Here is a 17185-nt window from a genome sequence, read left to right as displayed (position 1 = left end):
TTCTTTATGTTTATTTAATGTTTGAAATCTTTTGCTTCAATGTTTTTAGAGTAAGTGGAAAAACGGGTTAAAATACATATCGGAGCAAAATATGTAAAATATTTTAACCCCCAGCTCTCTTAGGAAAGGATCCTTTTGGCTCTTGAAAGGGGTTGGGGCAGAGATTTTAATTGAGATTAGTGATTCTAAAGTAACAAAACTGTACAAAGAAAAAAACTTAATAAGTATGCGTGGCTTATATCTCAAATTAAAATCTCTGGTACACCCTCGTGTACATTATGTTTAGGTCAATCCATGTCAAATAGAGAAATTGTTAAAATCTAATATTTTTGGTTTGGCTGTTTTTTGGTAAGAACTTTTTGCGAAATTACCATACATGTCAGATTCAAAATTTTACCGATGAGTGTTTTTTTTTTACTTTTGAAATTTTAATATTTTTTATTTTTGCTACATACAAAATACTTTGTGAGGTGTAGAACATCAAAATGTCAATTTCGAAAAAATTACAAATACGACAATTCCTTTCAAAAGGTGCTTTAAAAGTCTAGAAATCAACAACTTATTGAGTTTCTCAATTATTATTAGATTTACAAAAACAATTCTGGTCTCGTTTTAAAGGTGATTCATATTTAGGGATATGAAGACATGTGCATATAAAGTGGAAAATAAAAAAATCTACAGAATTTTGAAATTTAAAAAATATTAAAAGCAACTGATCTTAAAAAAGCCTGCCCTCTTTAAAAAGTTTTTTTCAAAGATATACTTTTTTTAAGATAGAAAAAAAATTGTTTTCCAACTCTAAATAAAGTTGTTTTAAACATTTTTTATTTCATTTAAATTTATCTTTAATTTAGTTTGAAAAAAAAATTCAAATTTAAAAAATCCATTTAAAAAAAACATAAAAAATGGGACAAAATTTTATTTAAGTTTGTGTATTTTCGATTCTTTTAATTTCGAAATTCTATAATTTTGATATTTTTCGAATTTTAGTTATACAGCCCAAATGTCACAGTTAAAACGAGAGTTTTGAGGCATTTAAAAAATAAACTTGCAAACTCCAGGAATTTGTGAAATTTTTAACTTTCGTAAATAAAATGTATTCTATTCATTTGGCAGAACTTTGTTCAAAAATAGTTGATTCCAACCATTTTGCAAGGACTGACCCATATTTTATGCAAAAACCCCAAAGATTTTCAAATCCCAGCTATTCATAGTTTGCACAGTTACTGCTCTGACCAAAAGCAATCTACTAAATTTTAGACACGAAAGAAAAATGATTTTATCTGCTTACCAAGGGAGCTAAGTTTTGAGTGGGCGAACAAGCGAACGCGTGAATAAATAGAAATGCAAAATATTTTAAACTTCTTTCATTTAAACAAAAACAAAGCAACAAACACTACGCACGCACTTAAGTATACAACGAAGTTTTGTGCGCAAACTACTCAATAAAATTGCAATAAAACTGTCAAAATTTCACAAACGTGCAGGCAGCGCCAACAACCAGCCGAAAGTTGAAGCAAAAAGCGAAGAGAAAAACGAGAAGACAGTAGAACTATTTGGTAATTTATCGAAGCGTCGATGATGTGCAAATTCTTCAACTTGCAGCTGCAATAATATTTCGTTATCCTTCACTTTGGCACACCATCGGACATGGAAGCCAGGAAGTGGAAAAGGAAGTGAGCAACAAGCAAAAATGCAAAGCAATCGATGAACGCTGGCTGATAAAGTGCGACTGCAAAGCTATTTATAATAGTAAAATTTATTTTATATAAAGAAATTCGCGCAATTTCTCAGGATAAGCAACAGCAGTACCTACCGCTCGTTTCATAATAGAGCACGAATGGGCACCGGAGGATATGTTTGTGTGAAGCTTCTTTTTTTTTTTTGTGCAAATCGGGTGTGCAATTACAGATATTTCGCTACTGCGCTGGTAGCGCTTGTGGCAGCACAGTGCAACACCAATTGTGTGACGTAAATCATGCGAGCCACTTTTGACAGCGCACATCAAAAATGCGCGCGCCAGCCAGCAGCAGCAGCGTTAGTAACAGCATCAGTATGGTTGCGGAGGCCAGCACTTGAGGCGCTGCAACTGTCTACTGGAGTCCCTACGGCAAGGAGTTGGCTGTGCGAGGCATTTAACTAAAAATAAAATTGGCTGCAACTCCGAAGTACCGCTATATAAACCAAAATTGCAAAGGAACTTATATACAAGCTACATGAGTAAATGCATATATATATATATATATATGTATGTATGTCCAAAATACAATATATAGTATACATATATGCACATACATTCACACAGAAAAAGTTAGCTGGAGCAGTTACGAGTAGTCGTAGGTTGGCTTGCTGTCGCTCGGAGGCACCGTTGGCGCTTTGCTTAGTTGCAGCTATGCTGTGGCGACGTTCAACACTTTTCACATTTTGCATGCACTCATTCCAAGCCACACACACACACACACACACGTTCACAACCATGGTATTGTGCAGCACATTTTTTTTTGTTGTTGTAACAAGCAATTTTCACTAAAAATACCAATGTGATGCTTGCAGCTCAGCTCAGTGCCATGAGACAACACGTGCCCGACAGCAAACTCAAAAACGCAAATTCGAGCACACGCACACAAACATGCATGCAGGCGCTACAAATCTCAATGCGCCAGTTTACCCCTTTGCCGCCGCCGCCGCCGCCGCCGCCGCCCACTGCTTCGTACACTCACTGGCTAGCTATGTAGCTAGCTAACCGGCTGGCCGCTAAGCTCAACATTTCATCTCAAAAGTTAATCTAAAAGTAAATTCCCGAGAGTTGGTAACTAAAAGCGTCAAAAACCACTACAACCGGCTGGTGGTCGAGTGGGCGGCGGCAAAGGGTGTGTAATTGTGGGTGTTCAGATCTGGCCGGCGTAGTGTGGCGCAAAATTCAAAAACGAGTTTAAGTTGTGGGTGCAGCTAAAATGTGTAGGAGGAGCTGAGATTTTTCTGCAGTTGAATTGGTGGCAATACTGGTGGTGTTGCTGGTGGTGTTGTTGTTTCAAATGCACTTCACTTCATTGCATGACAAAATATTGTTCTTCATTTCGTAAAAACAAGAAGAGCTGAACAACAAAGTTAAACGAATGACAACAGTAAAATAAATTGTATGACAACAGGAATGACACGGGCAATTGCCACAAACGAAAGTGATGGTTGAAGTAGTCAGCGGCGAATTTTTGACAGCGAGGTAATACTACATGCGATGTACAAATTTGTGAAGAGTAAGCTGCGGGGCGTATGAGTGATTTAAATTTTATCCAACAGTGAAAAGTATGTACAATGTATGTATATGGGGCGTTCTCTACCAAAATGGACGGGGTTCACACTTCATGTGTGTGATTTGTTTAAAATTTTTAGGGTCGTTGTATAAACATAAATAGTAAATAAATATGAGCTTGATTAATACATTTTTAAAAAACTTACAGAACAAAAACAAATCGATTTAAAATTAAAAAAAAAAAAATATACAAAAAAATCACACATACACACATCAAAATTCTCTATTTAAAGAAATATTTAATTTTTTTTTACATTTTTCACATACAATTTTTTTATAAAAAAAATTTAGTTTAAAAAAAATGCCATCTCAAAAAAAATAAAAATATTTAATTATAGTATTACGGGGTGCACTCCACAATAATCAGTAAAACAACCCTTTTTTTCCCATGGCGATGTCCTAAGAAAAGTGTGGTATTCAATTTTGCATTACGTAGTATCGAGAAATGAATATGATTTTATATTAAATTTTTGGAACTTTTTGAATATATTAGAATGCTGATTACTTAATTAGCAGTAATATTATCGAAAACTCATAAGAAATACGTTCTCTTATTAATCACGCATGTAATTCATTATAATTTTTCATTCATGTAATTTTCTGACTGCGACATATGTACAATTTTCTTAAATTTTTTTTTTTGGAATTTTTTTAAGTACGTAGTTTTCTAGCGCATTAAATTGTAGTATAATAAAGTGCAAGTTTTAAGCTATTCAAAATTGCATCGATTTTTAATATTTTTTATGTTGACGGCACTTTTTACGTTAAAGAATATTACTCCAGTTTTGCAATCGCTTAAAACTTGCACCTTATTATACTAAAATTTAATGGGCCCACCCAACTGCCCATCAAAAAAGATCTAAAAAAATTTTAAAATTTTACTCAACTTAAGTGTAAAAAAAATCAAAATTGTACAGCGCACCCTTTAATACTAAACTTAAATATTGAGTAATATTCAGAGCTACCATTGTGACTTTTTTCAATTTTTTGATATAGCATATTTTCAAAAACTATTTTTTTTATAAAAAAAAATTTATGTAAACACTTTTTCAAGAAAAAAAATTTTTAATATTTTTTTTACATAGAGAATTTTGATATGATTTTTTTCAAATTTTTTTCTCGCCCTGTGCTCAAGATATTTGGAAAACTATTAGACCGATTTGTTTTTATTATTAAACATACATGTGGTCGATATGTTATCCTTGCATGTTGTTGTTTGTATTCTACTTGAACAATGTTCCTTTCTTTCTTATTTGTGGTTTTAGACATTTGCTTGCATTCATTAATTTTGTATAAACAAAGTCGGTTAGAATAAATTTTCTGCTCGAAGTATCTTACAGCGCATCACGAATAGACGTATCTATGCAAGCACGTGTCTGGAGGCGGGCAAAAGCTATCGCAGGAATAACAACTAAGACAATGGCACATGTCGCCATAAAATGCAGGGGATTAAAAAAAAATATATGTACATATATATATTTCTCAATACATAGACAATTTTTAATGTTGCTAAATATGCAGAGTAGAATTTCGAAAACCACACATCAAATGAATTGGTTAATTACTAAAAGGAACAAGTCAATATTTACTCGATATGGCATACCGGAAAAATTACGACTTATTTCAATTACTAATTAACCGATACAAATAAAAAATTAGTTAAATATATATAGTGGTTATCAGATACTTATAACGATCCACGGTTCATATGTTATAATTTAGGAGTAATGCGTGTGGCGACAGGACTAACATCGCAACGGTCGGTTGAACGTGAAAATATGCCACCTGTAGTTACAAATCATATTAGGGCCAACTCAGTTGGAAAAGCTTGAAATACTGGCTAACTGAAAACTGGCCTAAGAGTTCCACTTGAAAGTGTGGCGTCTTATATAAGGTTTCACGAATGGAATCTGATACCTGTGAATATAAAAATAGCGAATTGCTTATAGACGCTCAGAGCGTGCTTAACTATGGAGGAGAGACTTCTTCAAACCAATGAATTATGGAATTCAACAAACGAAATTAAATTAAATTAAAATATTCGGCGTGCTATGTGGGGAGGGCGTCCAATAGCGGCAGCTCAGTGTCGGCGGCGTGCTGACCATTGGCCTGAAACTATGGTTTCTCCATTTGTCTGCACATATGTATTTACAAGTACTCGCAAGTCTCTTTTGTATGCAACGCAGTCAGCTCATGCATTCTTTTAAATTATTTTTTTCTGAAAATTGTCTGCCCACCACCGCTTCATGTGCATACATACATATGTATGTAGGTGCGAGTACTTCGTTATATCCTGCAATTTTTATTTGTATTACCTTCCGTGTCTCTCCAAACGAACGGCCAGTTTGTGTATTTCTTTAATTGGTAATTGGCGCAGCGGCCATTGTGGCGATTGTCGGAACTTCAGCTGACACTTTGTCAATACTGCCGCATTCCCAATTAGTTGCGCACGGCCGTTCGTCTGTGTGTGTGTGTGTGTGATTGTGAATGCATTGTAACCACAATCGCCACGCTTTCAATCGCCTTTCGCTACGCTAAAATGACTAATGAAATGCTGATTAATAGGTGACGATTTTCCACACGTTTCCGCTATATTTTCACAATTTGATTTTTTCTTTACTCCGCGTTGTCGACTGTTAGCCATGGCTTTTGTTGTCGCTTAACAAATGCATGGATTGTGACAGGAATGACGGAAGGTTGATCTATGCGCCAACAAGGCAACGAGTGCAGACGCATTGTCTTGCTTATATACTCTTAAGTATGTACATATGTATGTATGTATGTATGTATGTATGCATATTTCTAAAGTATTTCATTACATATATTGAGCGCATAAATGAATGGGTGATTATTGCAGCGGGCAGTGTGGGCGGGATGCATATGAATAGCATTACCTCAAGCGTATGCTAATAAATTTTAAACTCACGCTTGCGGCAGCAAAAAGTAGCTGTAATTGTATTGTGCAACAAGGCATTAGCGTGTGAATGCGACATTGTTTTTTATTATTCATGCGCACATACATATGTTTGTGCATACCAATAGCAATTGATTGTGTTACATAGTTTTGCGTGGCTTGGGCTTAAAAATGCAAATATATAAAAAATATTATAAACGGGTGATTTGTATTCATTGATAAAAAAAATTAAGACAACTTATTATGGTTTGTTGGCAAGGAAACTGATTTAATTTATTGCCATCAATTTTTGTATACATTTTATTTTTGTAAACGATCCTAGTTATCTACTAATTTTATAAATGTGTGTGTGCCTACGTTTGTTGCTCTTTCACGCTTAAATGCCTAGATATACATATATTTCAATGCAATTTGGCACACATATAGTTCATAACCTAGAACAACATATAAAATATTTTCTGAAGAGAGTTGCCATATTTTTCAAAACTTACAATCAACTAATTAATAAGTTATATAAAATGATTAAAACAATATGGAATAGGGTTCTAAAATTATTCGTTTTAAAAATATTTTTTGCGGGTGCTGCCACCAACAAACAAAAGGGGTTCCAAAATTGTTCGTTTCGAAAGTATTTTTTGAAGGTGCTGCCACCTGCAAACGAAAGGGGTCTCAAAATTATTCGTTTCGAAAGTATTTTTTGAAGGTTCCAAAATTATTCTTTCCAAAATCATTTTGAAGGGTGTTGCCACCTGTTAAAAAGTTAAAAAGCTATGTATATTAAACATATTTACAACAATGTTGATGTCAAACGAACAAGGTTCGAAAGCCGACTTATTACGAAAATATTATTTAGGTGGGTTGCCACCTAATCAAAACGTTCAAAATCACAAGTTAAACGAAAGTCTTGTGTATGGGTTCCAACAAAAAATAGGTTTAAGAGACCTTTATTTCAACTCTATTTTTAAAGGGGCTGCCCCCTGTTTAGGAATTGTAAATCAAATTAGTTAACAAGTTAAATTAAATATGCAGATATGGAAGATAGGCTTTATGAAGCTGTAAATAATTCAAAAAATATTTTTAACCAACGTTGCCACCATTTTAGGAATGTAGAACTCATTTATATGCATATGTGAAAGTTTATGAGCGAGTGAGTTATGATTATGTTAAATAGTTACTCTTTCTGGTGATGCGATCGGCTAAAAATATTTTCCATCTTCTTCAATTTAAACGATCGAGCATTCAATATTTTTTAGACGTCAGTTGAGATTTTTGGCTCTGGCGGACGAAAATACTCAATAGAGAAACCATTCTTTCATACAAATTTTATTAAAAAGTTAAATAAAGTATTATAATATGGATGAAAAAAGAATAAGATTTAAGAAAGGTTTCTTTTTTTATATTTTTTTTTATATTTGAGTTGCATAAAAGTCAATTTCCATTTTTTCATAAGTATTACTATATGGATGCCAATCGAAAGAGATAAAATAAAAGCTTTGTGTCTTAGCCAATTTTAATGAGAGTTGTCACCTATTTAAAAAAAACCGAATTAAATAAAAAAAAAAGTTAAATGAGATATTAAAAATGATGACAAGTGAAGCAAAAAATTTTTAAGAGGCCTTTTTTCATTAAATATAAAAAAAGGGCACGAAAAATAAGTGAAATAAATTCCTTCTTCCTGAAACACGCGATACACATCTACATATGCGAATATTTTCTTAAACCATTTTCTGTGGGCCTAATCCATCTCAAATCAGGCAGGCTGACAATTTTACATCGTGGATTTGCTTGCCGATGAAATATGATATTCTACAAGGAAAATGAGGGGATACGTGTTTTTTCTGTTTTTGAAAAAAAAAAAACATTTTTAATAAAGATATGCGCATATCAATTTTGAATGATAAAAATGAAAAAACCATAAAAAAATGTGTTTTTCCTGCCTTTCTTTAATTGAGATAAAAACTTTTGTGTTTGTATTTCTTCTAACGTTTATAGCTATATCATTGAAAATTCGTTTGAAATTTACAAAATCTTTAAAATTAACAAATTGGCGGCCAATTTCCTAAACACAAAAAAAGTTGATTTGCTTGAAAAGCCAACTTTTTTTCTTTAAAATTTTACAGCGTATTCTTACCAATATGAGAAAGAGTTGATATAAGTTTGAAGCGGGCTAAACCATTTTGGAAGTCAGGTGAATTTTTTTGTCCAAAATCAAAAAAAAAAAATTATTATAAAAATTTTATTTGGCGAATATTAAAACTATTGTATTAATCTTATATTTTAATTACATGTGTAAACACTAATATTTTGCCAATGCAAAAAAAATTATTGAAATAAATTTTTATGTAAATTGTCATTGGCGTAGTATTTTAAGGGGATCGAAAATATTGTGAAATGTGTTATCGAGCCCTAACCGCCAAAAAGATGTAAGCGATATTTTTTTCAAAATTTTATTTTTGATGCAGAAATGCATCTAGATGCCTTAGGAATATTTCCGCATCAAAAAGAAAATTTTGAAAAAAATGTCGTTTGCATCTTTTTGGCGGTTAGGGCTCGTTAAAATTTAAGTCATAGGTATCAGAAATATGTTCACCCAGCGATGCTCTAATGCATGCTCCAAGGCTGCTGCATGTGATTTCCTATACCACATATACATACATACATATGTTGTTATCTTGTAAAAGATTCCTCAAAAAGTATTACTCATAAAACATGAAGTCCTTACTCCATATTCCACTATATTAGTTACAGCATTTTTCACTTCTCCTTTTTATTTTACTCCCAAACCCTTTAATGTATGTTTAAACAAAACAAATGAGCTCTAATATCCGCATACGCAAAGTCAGACAAATATTTATTCACATACGGTGCAAAAAAATAAACACTTACTCATAAACTTGCACACATTAAGTACGAATACTATAAGCCAAAAGCAGCTGGTCAAATCATACAGCAACTGGGAAATCAAGGTACGGCACTAACGTAAACGAAAGGTTATTTTGCAGGGTTATATTTAGTTCAGTCTAACAAGCTAGTTGAAATTTCTACACTTCAAAAAGTTTTTGTTTAACTTTTAAAACTATAAATATTATGCTGACTTGAGTAAGTCGTACGACTTGGATCCCAGGACCTATTCACACTTGGTGTGAGGAACGGACGTAACTTCGCTCTCCATGTGCCAAATGATAAGAAGATAGCGACAATATCGAGGAAGCCATTTACATTTGTAACGATATTCGAAACTAAGATCTGATTTCAATTCTAAATTAACGGTTTGAAGCATGTACATATATACTTAGATCATCTTGTGACTAAAGCATTTTCAATGGCTAAACCCAAACGTAGGATTTCCGAGACTGATTCAGTGACTTTAAAAACGCTGCATATTTTGCCGGAACGTAGGCTGCTCGATTATTGTTGTACAATTTGGAATCCGCACTACCATAAACCATTCTTACAAAATAGAAGGAGAGTAAAAATATTTTCAAGCAGTTTGTATCTCACAAACCTCATTGGCCAAAAGTTTATTTCAATTATCTTTTCAACCATATCCACATTTTGAAAATTGGTTAAATAAGTTTCGAAAAGTAAGCTTTCAAAAATATTGAAAATTTCACGCCTACCTCCCCCTAGTTCTGGAGGGTTTAATTTTTGGCAAAAAAAAGTATGCCATCAAAATCAGGAATAAGAGGCGTGCCATGCCTACATTTTATTTTTGCTAGCTCAACGGGCCCTATTCTTTACTTGTTTCAAAATCAAAGATATTTACACTGGCATTTCTCTGTACTTTTTCCTTTTTTTTTGGTAATAAAAAATTTTTTTAGAAATTCTAACAAAATCATTGTTCGCTTAATCGCTCGCACAAATATATTTCATAGTTCAATTTATGTTGAAAAGTAAGCTTGAAAAAAAATCGAAATTGTTCCCATTCATTGCATTACCGACACTCTTCAGTGATTTAGGATTCTTCTCTATTTAGGTCGCAATTTAGAGCTACTCGTACCTAGCCTAAATACTACATAAATACTTGCACTAAGTCATTGTAAAAATAAAGAATTTTCTAAACTATTTCGGGATTTTCGAGACTGCTTCCGAATGTTTAAGATTTTCGAGACTATTTCAGGATTTTCGATACTACTTCATATTTTCAACGAATTATGCTACGAGAATTTTAGGATTCTAGGGACTACTTCGGTTTTTTGAGTTACTATATCGATAAATATATCAAAAAAAGTATCGATAACAATATCAATAAATAAACTGATTGTAAAATTTTTGAGTTTATCGATAAATATATCGGCATCAAGATCCATATATGTATATAACGAGAATTCCGAAATAGTCCCGAAAACCACGAAATAGTTTCGTGAATCCCGAAGTTGCCTCGATGCTCCCGAAAGTCCCGAAATAGCTTAAGTATCCTGATTTATTACCGAGTATACCGAAGATGGCTAAAATCCCGAAATAGTTCGCAAATTGAGGTGAGATGAGTTGAGGTTTGGTAATTTTGGGTGAGGTGAGAACGGTTGTGATGAGTTCAGTTTTGCGTGTGTTGAATTTAGGCGTGGTGGGATCAGGCGTGGTGAATTTAGATGAAGTAGGTTCACGTGTGGCAAGCTTAGGTGAGGTGTGGTGAGTTAGTTTGGGGTGATGTAAAGTGAGTTGTGGTACGGTATGTTAAGGTGAGTGTAAAGTAAGGTGTTAATTGTTTAAATACTTCCTAAATCATAAAGTATTTTGCATCTATGTACTTATTTTCCTATCTACTAAACTCCTTAGTACTTTAGTGAAAGAATTCTGCAGCGCCTGCTGAATTCATAAATATTTTGTACTTTAATATCTGGCAGCTCCTCAATATCCAATTTTTTTTTTTTTTACTTCAGTTATAACAGCTCCTACACGCGTGCACTAGATTTTTAATCACGCACGTTCACGCACGCTTTTTCACGGATTTTTTTTTTTTATTTTATTTTTTCAAATTGAAACTTTAATTATATAAATAAAATCTCATATAAATAGGCCATATCTACGGTGGCCGGATTTCTGTGGCCAAAAATCGGGACATTTCTAAAGAATCTTTTCCGAACCTAGAATTTTGATTTTAGAATAAAAATACATAACATCTTTGAGAATGTAAGTAGGTAAAAGAAATTGAAGCAAGTGTTGGCTCCTTTTCTTTGTTTAAAAAATGTTTATTATTTTTTCGCACTCCGAGCAAAGTTCGTTCAACTTGCACTAACCTTAATTTGAAGTTAGTAAGTTTTTGGCCGGATTTTAACTTATCTTTTTCTCTGTAGATTTTTGGCATAAAAAAGAAGAGATCCTGGTGTCTAAGGGATAAATCTCTCGCCCGATGTATGTTCTTTGTATATGTTCACTTTCATTAATATGGTTTGAAGTATATATCACTGTGTTTACTTCTGTACTACATAAATCCACATTCATATTTACAAAATGTATACCTTCATATTTTTTGCGGTTAATAATTTCCGTATACAGGAAAAAAGTCACCCCCCCCCCCCCCCCCCATACATTTTGTGCACCTGTGTGGAAGGGGCAACGCCGTTAGCACTCCGCTCACTCGGTAACTTCGAGCATTGTCAAAGGCGGAATTGGGCTCCACAAATTGCTAAGCTAATGACATTATAAACATGAAAAGTACATTAATAATTTTTTGTAACTCGTTTTCATACATCATTTTTTTCTCATACATGGCATTGCCGCTAATGCTTTAGTGTTGTAATACAGCTGATGGCTGCTGCTGCCGCTTTTTTTGCTGCTGTTGCACCCTCATTGCATTTGTTGTTGCATTTGTTTGTGAAGCTTATGAGATTTGCTGCTGCAATAAGCACCTAAATGTGTTGTTTTGCATCATTTTTCACACTCAGCAGTACCTCTGTGTATAAGCATTAGGGTGGTCCAAAATGGCATGTGAACAAGTAAAGTCGGAATTTTTATGCTCTCACCCCCTAGGATTGTTCTATGCCGAAAAAACGATACCTTTATTTTTCAAAAAATATTTAGAGGTCGGTCAAAGCGCCCAATGCTATCCATGTATTTCATAAGGGGAACAAACCACTTTTCGTATAAATGGTATAGAATAATTAAAAATAAATATTTTTTTTACTAGAAAGCTCTGTTTATCTGCAGAAGATTTCCAGTAATAATACCCAATTGTTTATTTAACAATTTTTTCATCGCAACTATAAATTACAGATCCGCCAAAAACCCCGAAAAAATGCAATGGGGCGACCAATAAAAAATCGCTAGTATAAAAAATGGTTAAAAAAACAATTCAATATTATTATTGGAAGTCTCCTGAAGAGAACCCGAGTTTTCCGATCGAATAATATTGACTTTCAAAAATTCTATACCATTTCTAAGAAAATTTTTATTTTTCCCATATAAAAATAAATGGAAAACTTTTAGCGCTTTGAGGGACCTCTATCCTAGTGGGTGAGAGCATTACAATTCCGACTTTACTGTTTTTGGACCACCCCAATAAGCATACTTTTGAGATTTGTGATTATGTAGGAATGTGTCCCCATAAGAAAAAAGAAATGTTTTTCCAAAACGCGGAGCACTAAGCTGGCAACAATGTTCCCTTTTCTCAAATGACGTGTATCACTACTTCGATTCCGTTTTATTTCCCTGCATAATGTAGAAAATTGTGTTACTTTTTATATAAGCCTAGGCCCCCGTATTAGTATTCATCTCGGTGTTCGTCCTCGTCTTGGCATTATCTTCGTCTTCGCATTTGTGGATAATTTAGCTAAGACTTCTGAAACAGCTGGCAATCCTACTAAATACAGTTAAGAAATAAACAAATCTCTGATATTGTGATACCTACACGTTTCATGTGTCTGATGAATTTAGTTAAATTTGATTTTTTAAATATGTAACAGCGCTCCTAAATACAGTTCAGAAATAAAGCTGTTTTAAACCCATTTCGTTTGATACCCATGTTTTTAATAATTTCTTTAACTTATTAAATAATTCCAGTTTATCCTTTTAAACAGGTTGCCATCCTCTATAATATTCTAAATCAGTGGTTGGCATACTGACACATTCAAACGATTCAATAAGTGAAACTGTGTGCGTTAAATGCTCTGCTCAGCTGCCGTTCTTTGTATACGTGTGAAACACACACATCTGCTCAGAGAGCGCTCACTGAGCCATGGCCTGCCGACCACTGTTCTAAATATTCAAACTAAGGATATCATACCACCTACGTTTCACGTCATATTTTAATATTTCATTTAACTTATGTATAGCTGGCAACCCTATTCAAAATATTTTAAAACCGAAACTGTGTTAAACATTTTTCGAATAAAACACATATTGCGATAAATATTTAAATTGTGTATCTAATTTCCTTAATTCAAGTTGAATTTTATTTCTAAAACATATGGCAACCCCCCTGAATAAAGTTCAGAAGAAAACATTTTTAACCCATGTAAATTTATGTCCATACTTTAGTAATTCATTTGACTTATTAAACAATTTGAGTTTAACTTTTTACACAGGTAGAAACCCTCTTTATTGTTATAAATGCTCAAACTAAATTACTCCTTTATTTGACGCCAATATTTCAATGTTTCAAATAATTTAATTTAATTCGACTTTTTAAAAGGATGGCAATCCTGCTCAAATCATTTTTAAACTAAAACCTCGTTTAAACTTTTTCGTCTGACACTTGCATTGTGATACATATTTAAATTATCTAATAATCTTAATTCAAATTGAATTTAATTACTAGGTGGCAGCTTCGTACTTGCAGGAAATACAGTTTCTTAAAAGCAATTTTGATTTATATTCATAGTGAAGTAATTTATTTAACCGATTTCTTATATTCAATCTAACTTTGTATCAAGGCGACAACGCTCTGCAAATGCAAAATATTTTCAAACCACAACCTCTTTCCATATCGGGATATGCATTTCAATTGTCTGCCTTTATTTAAGTCGAAATTGCTTTTTGAAACAGGTGGCAACCCTCCTACATATAAATATCCTGTTTGTTTAATCCCTACAAGTCTGTCTCAATTTTTCACTTTTTTTGGAACTATAGAGCTCAGGCTTTCTCTATTGGGTGCCTACGCTTACACACTCTCACGTTTGCTCACACAGTATTGTCGGCATGTTAAAAGGAGTTTTACTTCTTTTGAAGTATGTACTCACATGTGCGTGCGCACAAAAGTTGTTCCCTTTCTTCATTAGCCTACTCGCATACTTTCGTTCACTATACAACAAACGTTTTCGTTTCAAAATACTCGCAGCTTTTAGTGTAAATTTTATGAAAATTCGCACAAATTTACATATGTATGTTTGTATGCATCTGAGTATGTTCAGAAGTACATACATATGTATATACATATGTAGGGCTTATTATATGTGCACACTTTTACATACAACGCAGCTGTTATGATTTGCCTCCCTCGTGAGCTCATTTAATGACTGTACGGGTACAACCTGTTAGAAGCATACATTTGTATTGCGCGAGCATACTGACTAGGGTGGTCCTTAAAATATTAACATCTAATGGTGATTTCATTTCTACCAAAACATGTCGCCTCTTGATTGCCCCTTTCTCTATTCGTGTTCGGTTCTAAAATAGAGGGAAACTGTGGAAGAGTTTGTGTTCGTTTCTTAAAATGTCACACTCTTTTAAGGCAACCAAATAGATTTCTTGCCCTCGAAGCTTTGTCAGGGGAGATGGTTGCCCTGAAAATCAGACGGTTGCTTAAAACGACAATATTATGAAATACGTGAGCTAGAAAAGGAAAATAAGGCAAAAACATGCCCTTCTACGGGGTTGAGTGTAACATCAAACACATTTTTCACCGGAAAGAGCAACATTTTTTTGAAAAAAAAACGAATTGACCATAATTTTTGTATGGGACACCCGTTTATTTTGTTCTTCGTTCAAAAATTAGTACATCTAACAATTTGTAAAATTTTTAATATAGGGTCGCTACCAGGTTTGAAAGAAATTTTTACGACATAATTTTTACTTTGAACAGCTATAACCCAGCAAGTTTTGGTCCGAGTAAAACAAGTTGTTTGTCGAGTGACGCGTATTTTAATTAGTCGAACTCATCAGTTTAGTTATATATTTTTTTCGACAGTGTAGGTAATTAACAATGAGTTACATTAGGTTGTTTAATTTTTAGGCGAATTTTTTTCTCAATGCTAAACGAAACTCTCACACTTTATAGAAAATAAAATATAGTCAACGCCGTTTGAGAAAAATCTATGTGTTTTACACGCTTAGTTCTTCCAAAAATTCGATTACCCTATATACATATAAATAACATGGGAAACACTTCCTTTTTTTGTTTCAATACGATTTTTCGGTATAAACAAATTTTTCATTTGAGCAAATGCCGTCCGACCAGCAGTTTTTGTGTTATATAGCTGTAAAGATAGTAATAATTTTCTATAAGGTACCCGATTTTCAGGTAGCATAGAGAAAAAAGCGCCAAAAAATTAAACACCCTAATGTACATGTCTTAAATATCAAACAAATTTTTAGCTAATGCGTGGATGTTTTTATTGTGTACGTAGAAAAAAACACCGTGTGCTCCGAACACAATTAAGTTGTTCAAATTTTTAAGGACAACCCTAATATGGACGTAGGTGTGCTCATACATACATACATATCTCCCTTTTAAAGCATATTACAATTCTTAATGTTACACGCCGATGTTGTCGGTGCTTTTTTTAAGACCAAAGAGGTATTTGAATAGGCGCAAACGGATATAAATGGCTGCTGAGTTTTACTTCGCAATCGCATTTGAATGCATTTTCCTAATCCCATTTCCCTGTTTAAGCTGGTTTTCGCACATTTTTCAACAGCGTCAACGAATTGAATTATAACCGTTAATGGAAAAAAAAACAGCAATTACATAGAGGGCTAACAAAAGAGTAAGCCCTTTCATGTTGTATTGTATAATTGCTTGGCCATTTGATGGAGTGAGAGCACTCCATTTTACGAGCGGTCTACTGCATATACGCGGCAATACAAACGGTGTTGCCGCGAATAATTTTTAGTGGTAGCCAAATTAATTTTAAAAAAGGGCTAAACAGAGCTAAAAAAAAAATTGATTGTGGCTAAAAATGGTAGCTAAAATTTTTTACTTACATATGTATATACTAGTAATTTTTAGCAAAAAAAAAACCGACTTCAACTCCCATATACAAAAAAAAAATATATATATATATATATCTCATGATCCGCTGATCGGATCTTAACGAGATTAGTACCGGACCACCTCTGAGACACTACCTTTCCGATGCAAATTATCGAAATCGGTTGACGCGGTCCAAAGTTATGCGGTAACGTACATAAAAAATAAAAAATAAATAAAATATTCCGACGAACTGATAACCTCCTCCTTTTTTGGAAGTCGGTTAAAAAGGGCACATAAACGACACCAGCTTGCTGACACTATCAAGATTAACGTTCTCCGGCTTTATATCGCCATATCGCACATTTGCCGCAAAAAATAAAAATGAGCAAATTTTTGGGGTCGCTGATTTCGACTAGGATCATGATTCAAATTGGCAGCTCCAAGATGACGGATTTTTTTTTCTTTTATTTTATTAAATTCGTAATTTTGAATCCGCCATTTTGACTTTTAAACATTAATTATTATATATGTTTGAAATCAACGGCCCCAGAACCCCCCGAGTAACGAATTTCAAGTGAATGCAAAACTTTGTCCGCCAAATTGGATTTGAAAAAACGCCACTCATCTTTTAAAAGAAAATACCTCTTACCGAATTTAGTGACTGTTACCGTTTTAGATTTTACCTGAGACAATTTTCGAGGGTGGGTGGCTTCAGCTGACGAATAATACCTCATAAGTATGTATGTATGTATGTATGTATTGTTGTAGACACCAAGGCTGCAAAACTCAACTAAAACTGTTTACCACTGAACTGAATAAAGCAGAATCAAAA

The sequence above is a fragment of the Rhagoletis zephyria genome, unplaced genomic scaffold, assembly GCF_001687245.7.
Source record: "Rhagoletis zephyria isolate East Lansing unplaced genomic scaffold, Rhagoletis_zephyria_1.1 Rzeph_scaffold_00049, whole genome shotgun sequence".
Taxonomy (NCBI): domain Eukaryota; kingdom Metazoa; phylum Arthropoda; class Insecta; order Diptera; family Tephritidae; genus Rhagoletis; species Rhagoletis zephyria.
This window is presented reverse-complemented; position numbering follows the sequence as displayed.